General features: G+C 49.3%; 1 protein-coding gene across 2 annotated transcripts in view; it reads left to right on the forward strand.

The window, feature by feature from the left end:
• ARHGAP19 (Rho GTPase activating protein 19) overlaps positions 1-10,938 on the forward strand; it is a 71,161-nt gene extending 60,223 nt beyond the window's left edge. Inside the window, exons 13-15 of one of the 2 annotated variants that reach the window (XR_015767144.1) lie at positions 3,414-3,567; positions 4,058-4,711; positions 9,657-10,938. The gene's annotated coding sequence lies outside the window, so the exon portion shown is untranslated. The remainder of the gene's footprint in view (positions 1-3,413; positions 3,568-4,057; positions 4,712-9,656) is intronic. The other variant, XR_003608370.2, reaches the window with a different exon arrangement.
• Positions 10,939-14,651: the final 3,713 nt, after the last annotated feature.

Here is a 14,651-nt window from a genome sequence, read left to right on the forward strand (position 1 = left end):
AGAGTTATTTTGAAAAATAAGAGGATCAAAATGCCTAGTACAGTGTTGAGCACATAATCAATATGCAAACTGTAGAAAGGGTTGAAGAAACAAATCTGCATTAAACAGCAGAAAGGGAAGATGGGAAAACAGAGTTTTCCTGGGAAGAGTTTTCCTTAGTCTCCCCTTCCTCCTGGGCCAGTTCTGTGGCCTCTGTTCCCAGGGCTGGCTGCCCACCTTTTGCTCCTACCTCCGTTTCTGAATTAAAAGCATATGGGGGTGGAGATGGTAAGGAAGGCTGAACCCCAGGCTAGAGGGTCGTGGTATAGAGTTCATCAGGATTGTTTAGATGTTTTAAAGTCCCAGCCTCTTAGTTTCTCCCCTGAAAAGCAAAAACCAAAACCAAAACCAAAAATTAAGGTTAGGAAATGGCTAAGTCTTGGTCCAAGTTGGTCATTAATACCCTTTACCAGCAGCATCCAGTGCCCAGATCCCTAGTCTTCTACCCGGGAACTGGGATGAAGATTGGCAGGAGGGGCCGCTGGTATCCATCCTAGCTTTCCCCTCTCATTCCCAGAAACACACCTTTTAAAATTTGTACTGCTCTAGTACTGAAGACTGCTTCATTCAGTTGAACCAGACCTGTGGGCAACAGAGAAACGGACTGTCTAAAAATAGTGAGTGCAGGAGTCGTTCCTCAACATCGGTGTATGTAAGTGGGGTTGCTTTTGAGAGTTCCTGCTGTGCACATACTTCCCAGTTTTCCCACATTGAAATAGGGCTGTGGCAGGGGCTCTAAGGAGTTCAGGCCTCCTATGAATGAAAACCAATACCATCATTTATTGAGTACTTACTATGTACCAAGCTTTGTGCTCGCCGGTTAATTCCTTATCTCACTGAAGTCAAAACGTCTCCGTGAAGTATTGCTATCTCCAGTTTTTTAGTAGAAGACATATCAAGAGTTTAATGTATCCATGTCAGCTAAAAAGTGGTAGAGTCAAGATTAACACCCAGGACTGCCTGACTTCAAGAACTGTGGGCTTTTAGAGGAGTTACCCACCCAAGGTCTACAAGAGCCAAGAAGGAAATCTAAGGTTATGAAAACAACAACTACTTCAAGAGATTGAAAAACACTGTGGGAGCCAAACGCAACTCCTCCACGGCCTGGGTTGGCCCACGAGCTCCACTAGGCATCCTCTGTATGACACTGGGCCACGCATCTTCTGGCTGGGCTCTGGGTCTGCGCAGGACGTTCTCCTGAGGTGCTCAGTGCTGGCTCTGGGAGACAACAGGTGTGCCTGTCAGGAGTGGTGAGCTACGGGAGGGTGGTGTCCGCCATAACCACCGCCTCCCCTCCGCCCCCCCCGGCCCCCCACTGCTGGCAACTGCTTAGGGAGAGTCTTTCCTCATCTCTCTGCTTTCTCATACACACTTTCCAATAGTAACCTCTAGTTGTGGATATTGAGTACTTGAAACGTGGCAGTCTGAACTGAGATATGCTCTCCATGTGAAATACGCCCCAGAATTCAAAGCCTTAGTTAAAAAGAAAAAAAAAAGAATGTAAAAATGTCTCAATTTTTATAAGTATTACACATTGAAATGATATTTTGGATATATTGGGCTAATTATTAAAGCTAATTTTGTTTCTTTTTACCTTTTTAACATGGATGCTAGAAAATACTAAATTACATAAATGGCTCATGTTATATTGCTATGTCCCAGAACCTCTCGGGCTCTAATCCTAGGCTGTCCTTTCTGCACCACCAACCTGCTCCTCAACTCCATTGGCACCTGTGGCCATGTCTTCCCTTTTCCTTTAGTCATGAGACTGCCCTGGAGAGGGCACGCGAGTTCACAAAGAAAGTGGTGAAAGGTTTATCCACTGGCCTTTTTGGGATTGGCTCCTGCCCGCCATGGCTGGCTATGGGAGTCCTCCCCGTGGTTCAGCTCATGGGTGTGCACAGCCCTGGGGGCCGATGGGATCACTGCAAGGGGACTTAAAGTCAAGGTGTGCACCAGGCACTGCCTGCCTCTTCCAGAGGCGACTCTGCCCTTCAGTGTTTGTCCGTGTCGTGATCCATCAAGATATTTTTTAAGTTAATGAAATCATAATAAGGTGTGTGTGTGTGTGTGTGTGTGTGTGTCCTGTAGTTTCTATATGGATCAAAATGCAGCTGTAAAGTGTAGAAACTGAAATTTGTGGGTGTTAAGAAGGGTCTTCGTATTCCCAAATGCAGGGAACTAGTGATAAATTCTCTAAAAGCAAAATGAGCGGAAGTTGGGCTGGTCGGAGCAGGAGAGAAAACATTAGAAATGTGACCTCCCTCCCCAGGACCAACTATGTTGGGCATAAAGACACATTAATTTTTCTGTTCAGCTTAGAGGCCTAGGGCCAGGGCCTTCTGCCTCCCTCTGATGAAAAGCCACTGGGATTTACCGGAAACTTAATGACCCAGTAATCCAGGCTTTATTAAGTACTTTAATGTAACTGGAATTGACCATTAATGAAGGTCTCGTGTTGCAGCCACTTCTTGAACGCTAGCTGCCGGTATTGTGTGGAATGAACCAGGAAGAGGAGGAGAAGGGAGAGGAGAGGCATGGCCCTCTGCCTTGTCTCTGCTTCCCTCTTCAAGGGGAACGCAAAAGCCTATGCTTTCCAGAGGAATCTAGAAACCATATGGTATGGAGGAAAAGGGGATATATTTAGCCTTTGGCAAATCCTCAACAGACATAGAAGCAGCGCCTGTCAGAGCTAGTTGGGACTTCGAGACAGTGGCACCCTCTCATTGTGAGGAGGGGGGGCGTTGGAAGGACACCACCAGATTGCCCACTCCTACTTCAGCCAGGGAGCTGGCTCCTTGGTCTCTGGTTCACCGTAAGAATTTAAATAAGGGGCCTGAAAGTCATGGAACTAGCTCACAAACGATATATTACAGATAGAAATGGTGATTTACAGATAGAAATGAGGTGCTACATCCAGTGAATGGCCGTGAGTGCCCACGAATGGACTTGACTCCACCTTTCCTTTTAAAGCAACTCTAAGCATATAGTGGGATAAGATGTGTACATCCCTGTAACCACCACCCCAAGTAAGATGTACAACATTTCCATCTTTCCAGAAAGTTCTCTCATGCCACTTGGTAGTCAATCCTCCATGTGCCTGCCCCAGGCTACCATCTCTTTCCTGTCACTGGAGATTACTTTTGCCTCTAATCCCACTGCCTGATTTGCAGTTGGAGTGTTGACTATGCCTCCTTTCACTGCCTGGCTGACTTTAAATATCTGAGTGTTCCCATGTGGAGGAGGAAGGGCCTGTGTTAACATGTTTCTGTTTCTGAGGCCAATGGCAGGAGAGAATGAATCTAGCTTGTGGAAGCCCGAGTTCCCTGAAGGCAGGAGCTGTTCCTTATTTTCTGTTTCTGCAATACCTATAGGACAGCACCTGGCACATAGGAGGCTCTTAGTAAATGTACTGAACTGAATCAGATCTGTCCAACAACGGAATGATTACCCGTGAGAGAAGCTGTTCAGTTCCTTCCTGGATGAAAATGTGCTGGTAGCGGCAGTGCCCATCACTAATGAAAACAGGTGAGTTTGAGCTTTCTGACCTTGCATGGTAGACGCAAGGGCTGGAGCCATGTCCAACCATCTCGGTTCAAACCTGGTGGTGCAGTGCAGTGGGAGAGATGGTGAGTTCTACTACGGTGCGGTAGGTGGTGGGGAGTGCTGAGTGCTGTGGAAGCAGAGGGGAGGGGCATAGAGTCCAACCGAGAGATTTGGGAAAGCTTATCTGGAGGGCACGTGCCATGAGGGATGGCGAGAAGTAGCCTGTGGAAAGGGATTTGGGTGCTGGAGAAACAGCCTAAGTAAACGCACAACAGCGTGAGAGACCCTGGTGCATGTGACATAATTGCTCTGAGTGGGGAGATGGGCTACACGTGGTCCCTGAAGTTGCTCTCATCCTAAGGTTCTGTAAATAGTAGGTTTAGCTGAATGGCCACCCATGCCCACAAGTATCCATACAAACTCAAGAGTTAGATCAGAAAATGCCCTGAAAATGGCCATTTTCTCCAATAAGGTCTTGCATCCTGGGAACAGAAATGGAAATGAATGGATGGTCAGGGTGACACATTGCTGGGCCCTGCAGACACGAAGAAAGGCAGAGCGGCAAGGAAGTCCTGGTGTCAGCAAGAGCCATGGGACATGCCAAGTGTTGCAACATGAGCACACCTGGAATTCATATGTGGCTGGTGGGAGTGTTACATTGGCTCGATCACTTTGGAGAAAACAGGCAGCATCTACTAAAGCGGAACATCTAGCCTATAACCTGGCTGTCCCCCTGATATGTTTATGCCCAACAGACATACGCTCACCAACAGACTTGTACTGGAACTACCTAGATGCCCATCGGCTGTGGAGTGATACCTGCATGGTGGACGTGGTAGGCAGGACAAGACTCGCGTCCTGTGCATATGTTGTGTAACATAGCAAGGGGGCCATTAGGTAGCAGATGGGAATAACAGGTCAACCCGCTGACCTTAACATAAAGAGATTATCCTGTATTTTTAGGGTAGGCCAAATGTATCACCAGGTTCCTTAAACGAGGAAGAGGGAGATGCAAGAGTCAGAACCAGAGGTGGCAGTAATAGAGACTCAACTGATCATTCCCAGCTTTGGAGATGGAAGGGGCCATGAACCCAGGAATGTGGGCGGCCGCTGGAAGCTGGAAAAGGTGAGGAAACATCCTTCCCTAGAACCTTGGGAAGGAAAGCAGCCCTGCTGATACCTGGATTTTAGCCCATTGAGACCCGTTTCTGACCTCTGACCTCCAGAACTGTAAGATAATAAATTTGTATTGTTTTAAACCACTAAATCTGTGGTAGTTTGTTACTGGAGGAATGAGAAAATAATAAACGAAATATTCATACAGTGGAATAGTACACAGCAATGAGAACTATGGCGATTACGTGTCACAATATGGCTGAGAACATACTGTATGATTTCATTTATGTGAGTATAAAAATGGGCAAAATAAATGTATGCTATGAGAAGAAAGGACAGTGGTTACTCTGGGTGGAGGGTGGCCAGTGGGTGCTAGCGAACTGGCAGTGGGCATGAGGCAGTTCTGAGGTGCTGGTTATGCAGGTGTGTTGTTTGTGAGGATTCACTGAGCGGTCCACTTACAGTATTTGTACTTTATGTATATTATGCTTAGATAGAAAATGTGTGTGTGTGTGTGTGTGTGTGTGTGTGTGTGTGTGTATTTTGAGGGGCGTGAAGGGGATTACTTTTTATTTTTTTCAATTTTTAGAAAAGATTATTTTAGAGAGAGAGAGCATGTGTGTGTGGTGGGGGTGGGGTGCAAAGATAGAGAGAACCCAAGCAGACTTGTCGCTAAGCGCAGAGCCTGATGCGGGGCTTAGTCTCACAACCCTGAGATCAGGACCTGAGTGGAAACCAAGTTGGGCACTTAACCCACTGTGCCACCCAGGTGCCCCAGGGGATTGCTTTTTAACTGGGTACTAATTATTTAAGTGTTTGGCTCTTGGCCTTGGTGAGGGTGGAAAGTCAGGAGAGAAGGTGGGGATGGTGCAGAGAGAAGATGGAAAGATGGGGGCAGGGGAGGCCCAGGGACCCTTCCTGGAGGTTGTGCTTAGGCAGAGTATACAGTGTTGGGGGCTTGGGTACCGTGGAGCAGAAGTGGACATCTTGGGTGTCCAGAGTTGAGTCATTCCATATATATTTCCTGAGCTGGTGATGTTTCATGGGGAGTTCTCAGGGGTATCAGAGTCATGGGTAGGGCTGATGAACTGGGGTGCTAAATGGCTCAGGAAGGTATTACTGCTAAAAGTGTGGAATTTAGATGAGAGCAAAGAGGACATGCAGGCTCTGGGGTGGCTGGACAGGGTGGCTCTGAGTGTGTTCTGAGAGAGCCAGACTACACTTGAGGCATTGTTTCCCCCAAAATAATATTTAGGTGGTACTTTGGATGAACTCCTTAAATTTTAGTAGTGTTTATTTCAATGCACAACAAAAATATAACTTACATATTGTCTGAATTTATAGATTCTTTAGGACCAGGATAAAGTGTATGTTTGAATGAGTGTCAAAGTTAAAAATGTTGAGCAAGAAATAGGAAAGTGGTCTGCTTGTGTGATAAATATATTGAAGGTTTGCTAATGACAGGTTTGCTCAACATTACTGTAGGTGAAGTGGGCAAGGGGAAGAGTGTAGGATGGTTTTAGGTGCTGGGTGAGTTTCTTCATAATAGAATAGGGGGTCGCTGGATGGAGGGGGTGGCAGAGGAGAAGGTGGGACCTGACCCCAGGAATCTGAGAGGACTAGGCCTGGTGAAAGGGGGACTTTGTAGAGCAGCAGTTCTCCAACTCTCCGTGTCCGAGTCATCTGGAGGACATGTAGCAACATTGCTGGGCCCTCCCCCTGGCGTTTCTGAGTCAGTTGGTCTGAGGCTCAGTGAGTTGCATTTCTAACAGGTCCCCAAGGGATGCTAATATTGTCGGTCCAGGGACCGCCCTGAGAACTGCCGATGGAGAGGTGTCAGTGGGTGAGTGGTTTGTGACCAGTCGTGGGTGTGGAATACAGGGGCTAGAGGGGCAGCGGACAGCTCCCTGTAGGAAGGGGAGGAGCAGGTGTATGGGCCCGGTGACACCTAGGTAAAGGCAGATTCAGCCTTGCCTGGCAGAGGGTGGAGTGAGCTGGTGCTGGTGTGAGCACACAGTCCACGCCCAGTTGGGTCCCCAGGAGGGCTGCAGCTGGAACTGGTCCTTCGAAGTTAGGGCAGCTCATACCCAGTCATGGCACCCACAGCTTAGCAATAGTGTAGGAAAAGGAAAGTAAATCAGGAGCTTCTGACAGTGCTTGGGGAGACTGCCTGCCCTAGTTTTTCTCCCATTTTGATCAGCTCTGAGCACCCACTGCGTCTCAGGAATTTTATATGCCTTATCACATTTAATCATCACAATTCCATGATAGAGGTATCATTAATCCATTTTAAGAATGAGGAAACGGAGGCCCTGAGAAGTGAAGGAATTTGCTCACTGTTATCTAGGAAAAGCTGTGATACAGTCAGCCCTGGGACTGACTAATTAAATCTCTTGGTTGTTTCCCACCCCCCACAATATTATCATTTCCACATGCAATCCATTTTACTTTTTTTTCAAATGAAGTATGTGTGCCTGTAATCACCACCTCTACCACTAGATGGCGCAGGTGACCTTCCCCCAGTTAATGCATCAGGCGTTAGAGGTTGGGTGGGTGGAGACATCTCTTAAACCTCCCGTCTTTAATTTATTTGTTTAAATTTTAGCCAGAAGTGAGCTTGAAAGATTGCAAACCATTATGAACGTACTCTAGAAACAAACACCTGCAGCTGGATCTGTGTGTGTCTGGGGCCAATTGTGTAACTGGGATTGCTTCAAGTTGACAACCACGTAAAATGCCATTGTTTATTAAAAGATAGGTAGTAAAAATGTGCTTATTTAGAAATATATTGTATATATATTACTACAATTTAATAGTAATGGTAACAATTGTTTAGAACTTAGGCAAACAAAAGGCTTTCTTGGGTGAGGAGTATTCTTTCACTGATACTCTTTGGAATTGCAGGTATTTGGTGATAATAAAAAGCAGACCAACTGCTAGTTCATTATTTAAAAAAAAAACAACTCTCCATAAACAACCCTTGCATCCAAGGGGAACCAATCTGACCACACCTCACCCCCCCCCCCACCTTGGTACCACTGGTACCTGCTATCCTGGGGCTTTCACTCTGTTATTTATTTATTTTAGAGGGGGGAGGGGCAGAGGGAGATGGAGAGAGAGAATCTCAAGCAGGCTCCTTGCTGAGCATGGAAGCTGATGTGGAGCTTGATCTCATGACCCTGAGATCATGACCTGAGTGGAAATCAAGAGTCAACTCTTAACTGACTGAGCCACCCAGGTGCCCCTCACTCTGTTTTAAGAATGGGGGAAACTGAGGTCGGCAAGGCAATGTGCCTCTATTCACATCACAGGAGTGCTGATGGCTGGTCTAGAACTAGAAGTCAGGCACTCCAACTCCCTGTCCCGTGCTCTTTCCATCACGTCATTCTGTTTGAGAAGCGATGGCAGCGGCAGCCATCTTGTTTCTCTGTCTCTGTGTAGAAAAACCCTGAGCCTGACAGGACACCATGGCCAAGAGCCCAGCCCCTACTGTGTCATTTACAGGATAAGCATAGGGTTGGGCCCGGGGCACAGGGGGACACTCAGAAAATTATTGTATGAATGGGGAAAGGAAGGAAAGAAATGCCCTCCAGACACTTTAGAAGCTTACTGTTCCTGAAGGTGGTGGGGACCCGTCAGCTAGCCATCCAGTGGCAGATTGATTGCACTGGACCCCTTCCATCATGGGAGGCATTGGTTTGGTCATCACCGGAATAAACATTTATTCTGGATGTGGATTTCCACCCTTTCCTGAAATACTTCCGCAGCTTAACCATCTGTGTGCTCACAGAATCCCTCATGCACTGTCCTGGTATTCTACACAAGGTTGCTTCTGACCGGGGGGGGGGGGGGGGGGGGGGGGGTCTACTTTCAGAGCAATGTAAGTGCAGCAACAGATTTGTGCTCATGGAAATTCACCAGTCTTATCACATGCCCTGTAACCAGGAAGCAGTTGGCCTGATGGAAGCAATCAAGGGGTGGGAAGGGGAGGGCCCTTCCTTGTCCTCTCATCTACCCTCAGTAAAGGTCGGTTAAGTTAGTCAAGTTACCTTGAGGCAAGTCACTGTAACTTACCTGCAGAAACGTGGAGCTTAGCTGGTTTGAAGGCCTCAGTTGTGATGGAGGTATGCTTCCATCAGGGAACCCAGCAACGAGTCCATTGAATTGAGACTCCATCCAGCCATGCTGGGCTCCTTGTGCCTCTGAACCAAAGGGAAGTTGGGTTGCTGCTACAAGGTGGGGGCAAAAGAGCTATATCGGCAACTTTGGGGTACCTCTGAGTACAGTTGAGCCTTGAACAACGTGGGGGCTGGGGTGCTAACCCCCCTATACATACACAGTAGAAAACCCTGCATGGTTTCCTGAGAACACACGGTTGGAAATGCTAGGGGGGGGCCCAGATCACAGGGGGCCTTGTTGGCCACATTAAGGGGGCTGGTTTGGATTGTTCAGATCCAGAGAACCATGGAAGGTGGCAAATGGAGGGGTGATGTGTGTGCCAGGCAGCCCCTTTGGCTGTCTCCATGGTGGCAGAAGAAGAGCTGGGGGCTGGGAGGTCAGATGGGCTGGCGCCACGGTCCAGATTAGGGTCCTGAGGGCTTGAGCTGGGCTCATGGCAACGATGATGGGATTTAGGAATGGAGTCAGCATTTGTGGCAATTAATCTAACCTAATGGCTTTTGGCTCTTCTTCCCTGAAAAAACAGTATGTCTGTACAAAAGAGATGGGAGTGGAACCCCAGAGGGCCTGAGTGTGTTCTACAGACGCATCCTCTGATCACAAAGAGATTTTCGCAAACGGTCCCTCAGAGGCGGTCACCAGGACATGATTAGATAGCCCAGAGGCTTGGGGCAGGGGCAGGGCCCTTGTCCCTGTGGCCAGGAGCTGTGGGGACAGCAGAGCCTGGCAATGGTGAATGGAAAGTTGGCTTGTTAACGCAGTAAATCTCTCTTCAGTACGCCTTTATTTAGGGTTTGACGCAGAGCCAGCGGAAGGAGCCTGGGAGACCCTGGAGCCTGAGAAGCCCCTGGAGCCTCAGCCGGAGCCAGGAAGGGGCTGCCGAGAGCTGGGTGTGTGCCATCCACCAGGAACAGGCTGCCCTGGGACCTGCTGTACTCGTGCTGTCCCAACGCATGCGTCACACTTGCACTTCATCCCCTAGGAGGCTTGTAATTGGTTGCAGTGATGGAGAGCAGCGCCACCAGTTCACCTACTCTTCTCTCACAGTAAGTCACTGTGGGCATGAGGTGACTGGGAAGATGCCAGGGTAAATAGGAAATAGCTAGGAAATAGCTACCCTAGACTTGAATGCTTACTCCACGCCCACAGTCAGGCTTTCTAATGCTACACATTCAGTCTGAGCTGGGTTCCTTTCTTTCTCTCCCACTGTGCTCTGTATTTGTCCCTTAGAACACTTAGCAGAGTTGTAACAGAGATATTCATTCCTGCATTTCTTTATTTAATATCTTTCTTTCCTGCTAGACTGTGAGCTCCACGAGGGCAGGGATGGGGTCTCATTATCCTTTACTGTAGCCCCAGCACCTCCCGTGCTGCCTGACCTGTAGCTGGCGTGCGTGAAGTGAAGTGTTTGCTGGACACATGAATGACACTCGTCACAGCCCAGTGAAGCAGGTGCTGCTACTCTGCTTAGTTCAGGACCGGCAAACTGAGGCATAGAGAGGTTGGAGTGGCGAAGCCACAGAACCCAAAGGTGGCACTCAGGATCCAGACTTACAGTGAAGGCATGGGGCCCAAGTTTGGCTGATAAAACTCAAACTGGGGAGAGTGAGACCTCTGTCCTTTTTGGCCCTTGGCCGTTGGGATGTGAGACCAAGGCCGCTGGTGGCCATGATTCCAGCATAGCAGGGAGCTGGTCTGAAGGTGCGGTGTCAGAGAGAAGCAAAGGTGAGAGGGAACGGATTCTGAGTTCCCGGATCCAGCTGTCTCTTTGCACTGTCTGCAGTTGGGGACAGGGCCAGTGCCTGCCTCTGAAGCTTAGGCTGGCTGGCTCCCACCCGTCATACTTGTAATGGAGAGTTCTGACCAACACGGTGGTCAAACCCGTCCGCTCTGCTGGTGTGGCAGGCGGAGGGCCTACGACGTGGGTTTTGGTTCCAAGTGCACTGGCACCTGCACTCAGTATGTGTGACACAGCAAGTTCTCCTCCACCTCTGTGTCTCAGCTTCCTCAGCTGTAAAATGGGCACGATCAAGTCCAGCTCTCAGGTAGGAGTGGGAAGAGCTGAGAGAGAAATACTCAGTGCCTGCTCTGCCGCAATAGCTCAGGAAGTGTTGGCTGCCTGTGCCGCCCCTCTAGGCTTTTGGCTGCAAGGGACAGAAAACTCGTGGAGGATAGCTTAAACCATGAAGGCTTTTATCACTGCGTGATAGACCAGGGGCGGGACAGTCCCAGGGCGGTGGATTCAAGAAGCTCAACAGTGTCGTCAAGGATCTAGGCTCTTCCTGTCTTTCAGCCTGCCCTGCTCAGCGTGTTGTCCATTTCCCTCCCGGTCTTGAGGTGGCCGCCCTGGCTGCAGGCATCACCCAATGTAGGCCTGAGGAGGAGGTGTTTCTTATTTATCTCCCTTTGTAAGAGTGAGGAAACTTTCCTAGCAGCTCCCTAGCAGACTTCCTCAAGTTCCCTCGGCTAAAATTGTCATATGCCCTTTGATAAACCAGCATCTATGAGAGGAATAAAGTACCCCCCACCCCAGGGATCTGGGGCAGGGGACTGAACAAAATTGGTTTTGTTGGTGAGGAGGAAGGGGAGAATGGCTGTTGGCTGCATCTGCCATGTTTGTCCCCTGAGCTGCCCCAACCGTCTCCTTCAGGGCCTGGCCATAGCAGGTGCTCAGTAAGTACTCACTGAAAAGTGACTCTGGGCCTTCCCTCTGCTCCAGCCATCAGAGCAGCGCGGGAGGAGGAGGTTCTGCGACAGAGCAAGGTTCTTCAGGTGACTGTGGCTCTGTGTCTTTCCTCCTACCTTTGGGGAAGTACCCAAACTCACTGGCTTGCCAGGGGTGGGGTGGGGACTGCAGGGAAGGTTTTGGCTTAGTGGGGCCAGAGGGGCCAGGCTACCATGGCTGCCTCAGTTCAAGGAAACAATCTTCACCCCATTTGGTGTGGAGGCTCTGAGGGGCGGGCAAGGCAGGTAAAAGGGAAGGGAGCAGGTGAAGAGCGGTGATGTGGCTCCTACAGGAAGGCCCGAGGGCTGCAGAGGTGGCAGGCTCCCTTGGGCCACAGCACGTAAATGGGGGCAATGGGTTCCTTTTTAACTCTAGTATTTATCTCACTCTGTGTATCCTCACTGAGCCTCCGTGGTGGGCCAGCATGTGCTAAAAGCTGGTGAATACTCAATGTTCAGTAACGCCGCACGGCGCCTGCCCTCTCGGAACATCTAGTCTAGTGGGGGAGGCAGATCCTAGTCAAACAATCATAGAAGGAAATTTAAATGGTGGCCGTGTAGTGATGAGGAGAGGCATGCGGCGTGAGCCCCCAGGGGGAGATGGCAGGGAGAGGGAGACAGGGGAGTGATTTTGTGATGTGCGTAGAAGGTGAGGTCCATGTGTTGTGGAGACGGGTCAGCAGTGAGGTGAGGAAGAGGGAAGAGTACAGGGCGCCCCTCAGGTTTCTGGCTCATCGAATTGCACAGACACTACCGCTGTTCAGAGAGACAGAAAACACTAGAAGAGGAGCAGGCTGGAGGAGAGGGGCAGGGGAGCTCATGAATTGGGTTTGCAGTCATGTTGAGCTTGAGGTGCGAACTCAGCCAGGCAGCTGGACGATTAGGTCTGGAAGCGGCAAGACCGCTCGAGCTCTCCCGTCTGCAGGACACGGGAAAGGTCAGTAGATGGATGGATTCCCCTCCTCCCTGTTTTTCCTCCTGGCCCTCGTGAGCCTGGGGCTGTGTCCTTAAGTGAAATGAGGACAGGGACTGAGCACTTACCCTGAGCCAGGCTCTCTTTTTAAAGACTTGACGTATTGCAGCTTATCGAGGCCCTGTACCAACCCCAGAGAATAAATACTATTACAACGCCCTGCTTCACTTAGGGGGAAACAGAGGCCCAGAGATCCTAAGTAGCCTGTTGTGTGAGGTCAGATGGCAGGGCCCAGATCTGGACCCAGGCAGTCTGAACAAGAGCTGCATTCTTACCCACAGCATGGTCCTGTGCACGCCGGGGGCTGTGTTTGCGTGAGCACCAGGGACCCCGTGCTGGGACGCTCATCACCACAGGCTGACAGAAAGCTGTTCCAATCCTGACCCGGTGATGGCACATTATGGTGGCACAAAGATTTTAGCAGAATTCACAGTAGAGAATTTGGGAACCAGAAAATGAAATTCGACGGCTGACAACAAAGGCGTCAGAGTCTTAACTTTGTGCATTCATGGGGAGGGGGGAGACCCGGGTTGTCATGCTGCTGAGTCTGTTCCCTGTTGACCCCTGGCAGAGCTCAGCTGTTTTAGCTCTGTGAGAAAAATCCCCAGGGGCAGAGGGTGGCGTGCGCAGGACCTGGGTTTCAGATGCAGGCAGGGGCAGAGGCTGGCGTGCGCAGGACCCGGGGTTCAGATGCAGGCAGGGGCAGAGGCGGGCCCTGCGCAGGACCTGGGCTTCCGACGCAGGGAGGGGACGTGGTACAGACGGGGCTGTGCACAAGTATTCAGCAAGGCAGAGGTGAGGAAAAGTTGGTAGGCCCAGCTCAGGCTGCCTCACTCCCAAATTCTCCTCTGTTAATTCAGATGAAGTGGTTGTTTTACCAGAATATGTTGGCTGACAGTCAGGATTGTAGCGGCTTTCTTTCTTCTCAGGTTTTTTTTTCTTCTTACTTTTAAATTATACTTGAAACAGATACAGAAAACCACAGAAGACAAATGCATAGTGAATTTTTATAAGGTGACCACTCTGGTAAATCAGCACCTAAATCAAGAAGTGGAGCTATGGCAGCCTCTCTGTGCTCTGTCCCAAAAGCACCTCCTTTCCTCTCCCCAAAAAGTAGCTCCCTGTCCCAACTTTTACGGTAATCACTGCCTCGCATTTCTCTAGGACTTTGCCACCCCTGGGCACCTTCTTAAACTCTACCATTTAGTCTTACCCACTTTTAAAAATTAAATAAAATTTTTGAATTGTTGTAAAGAACGCACAGCATAAAATTCACCATCTTAACCATTTTTTTTTAAAAGATTTTATTTATTTATTTGAGAGAGAGAGAGAATGAGAGATAGAGAGCATGAGAGGCAAGAGGTTCAGAGGGAGAAGCAGACTCCCTGCTCAGCAGGGAGCCCGATGTGGGACTCGATCCCGGGACTCCAGGATCATGACCTGAGCCGAAGGCAGTCGATTAACCAACTGAGCCACCCAGGCGCCCCCATCTTAACCATTTTTAAGTGTACAGTGTACAGTTCAGTGGTGTTAAGTTCGTTCACATTGTGCAACCATCACCACCATCCGTCTGGGGAACTTTTTCATCTTGCCCGACTAGAACTCCATACCCACTGAACAACTCCCCAGTCCCTCTTCCCCCCACCCCTGGGACCCTCCGTTCTACTTTCTGTCTCTGTGAATTCGATGACCTCATATAAGTGGCCACACACAGTATTTCTCTTTCTGTGACCGGCTTTTTTCACTCAGCATTAATGTCCTCAAGGTTCATCTGTGTTGCTGCATGTGACAGGATTTCCTTCCGTTTTAAGGCTGAATTGTATTCCACTGTATGTATGTACCACATTTTGTTCATCCATTCATCTGTGGGTGGGCACTTGAGGTGCTTCTACCTCTTGGGTATTGTGAATGATGCTGCTGTGAACATGGGTGTGTACTTACCTACTTTTTTTTATTTGATATGTCTTTAAAGTCTCTTTTAACCCGAAGATTCTCCCTCCGTCCCTTTCGCCCCCTCTTTTAATTATATATTGAAGACCCCAGGGCATTGGACCAGTTGACCTTCCCCAGTCCG

The sequence above is a fragment of the Eumetopias jubatus genome, unplaced genomic scaffold, assembly GCF_037043125.1.
Source record: "Eumetopias jubatus isolate StellerSeaLion01/CBP00866 unplaced genomic scaffold, mEumJub1_p1.0 scaffold_17, whole genome shotgun sequence".
NCBI lineage: Eukaryota > Metazoa > Chordata > Mammalia > Carnivora > Otariidae > Eumetopias > Eumetopias jubatus.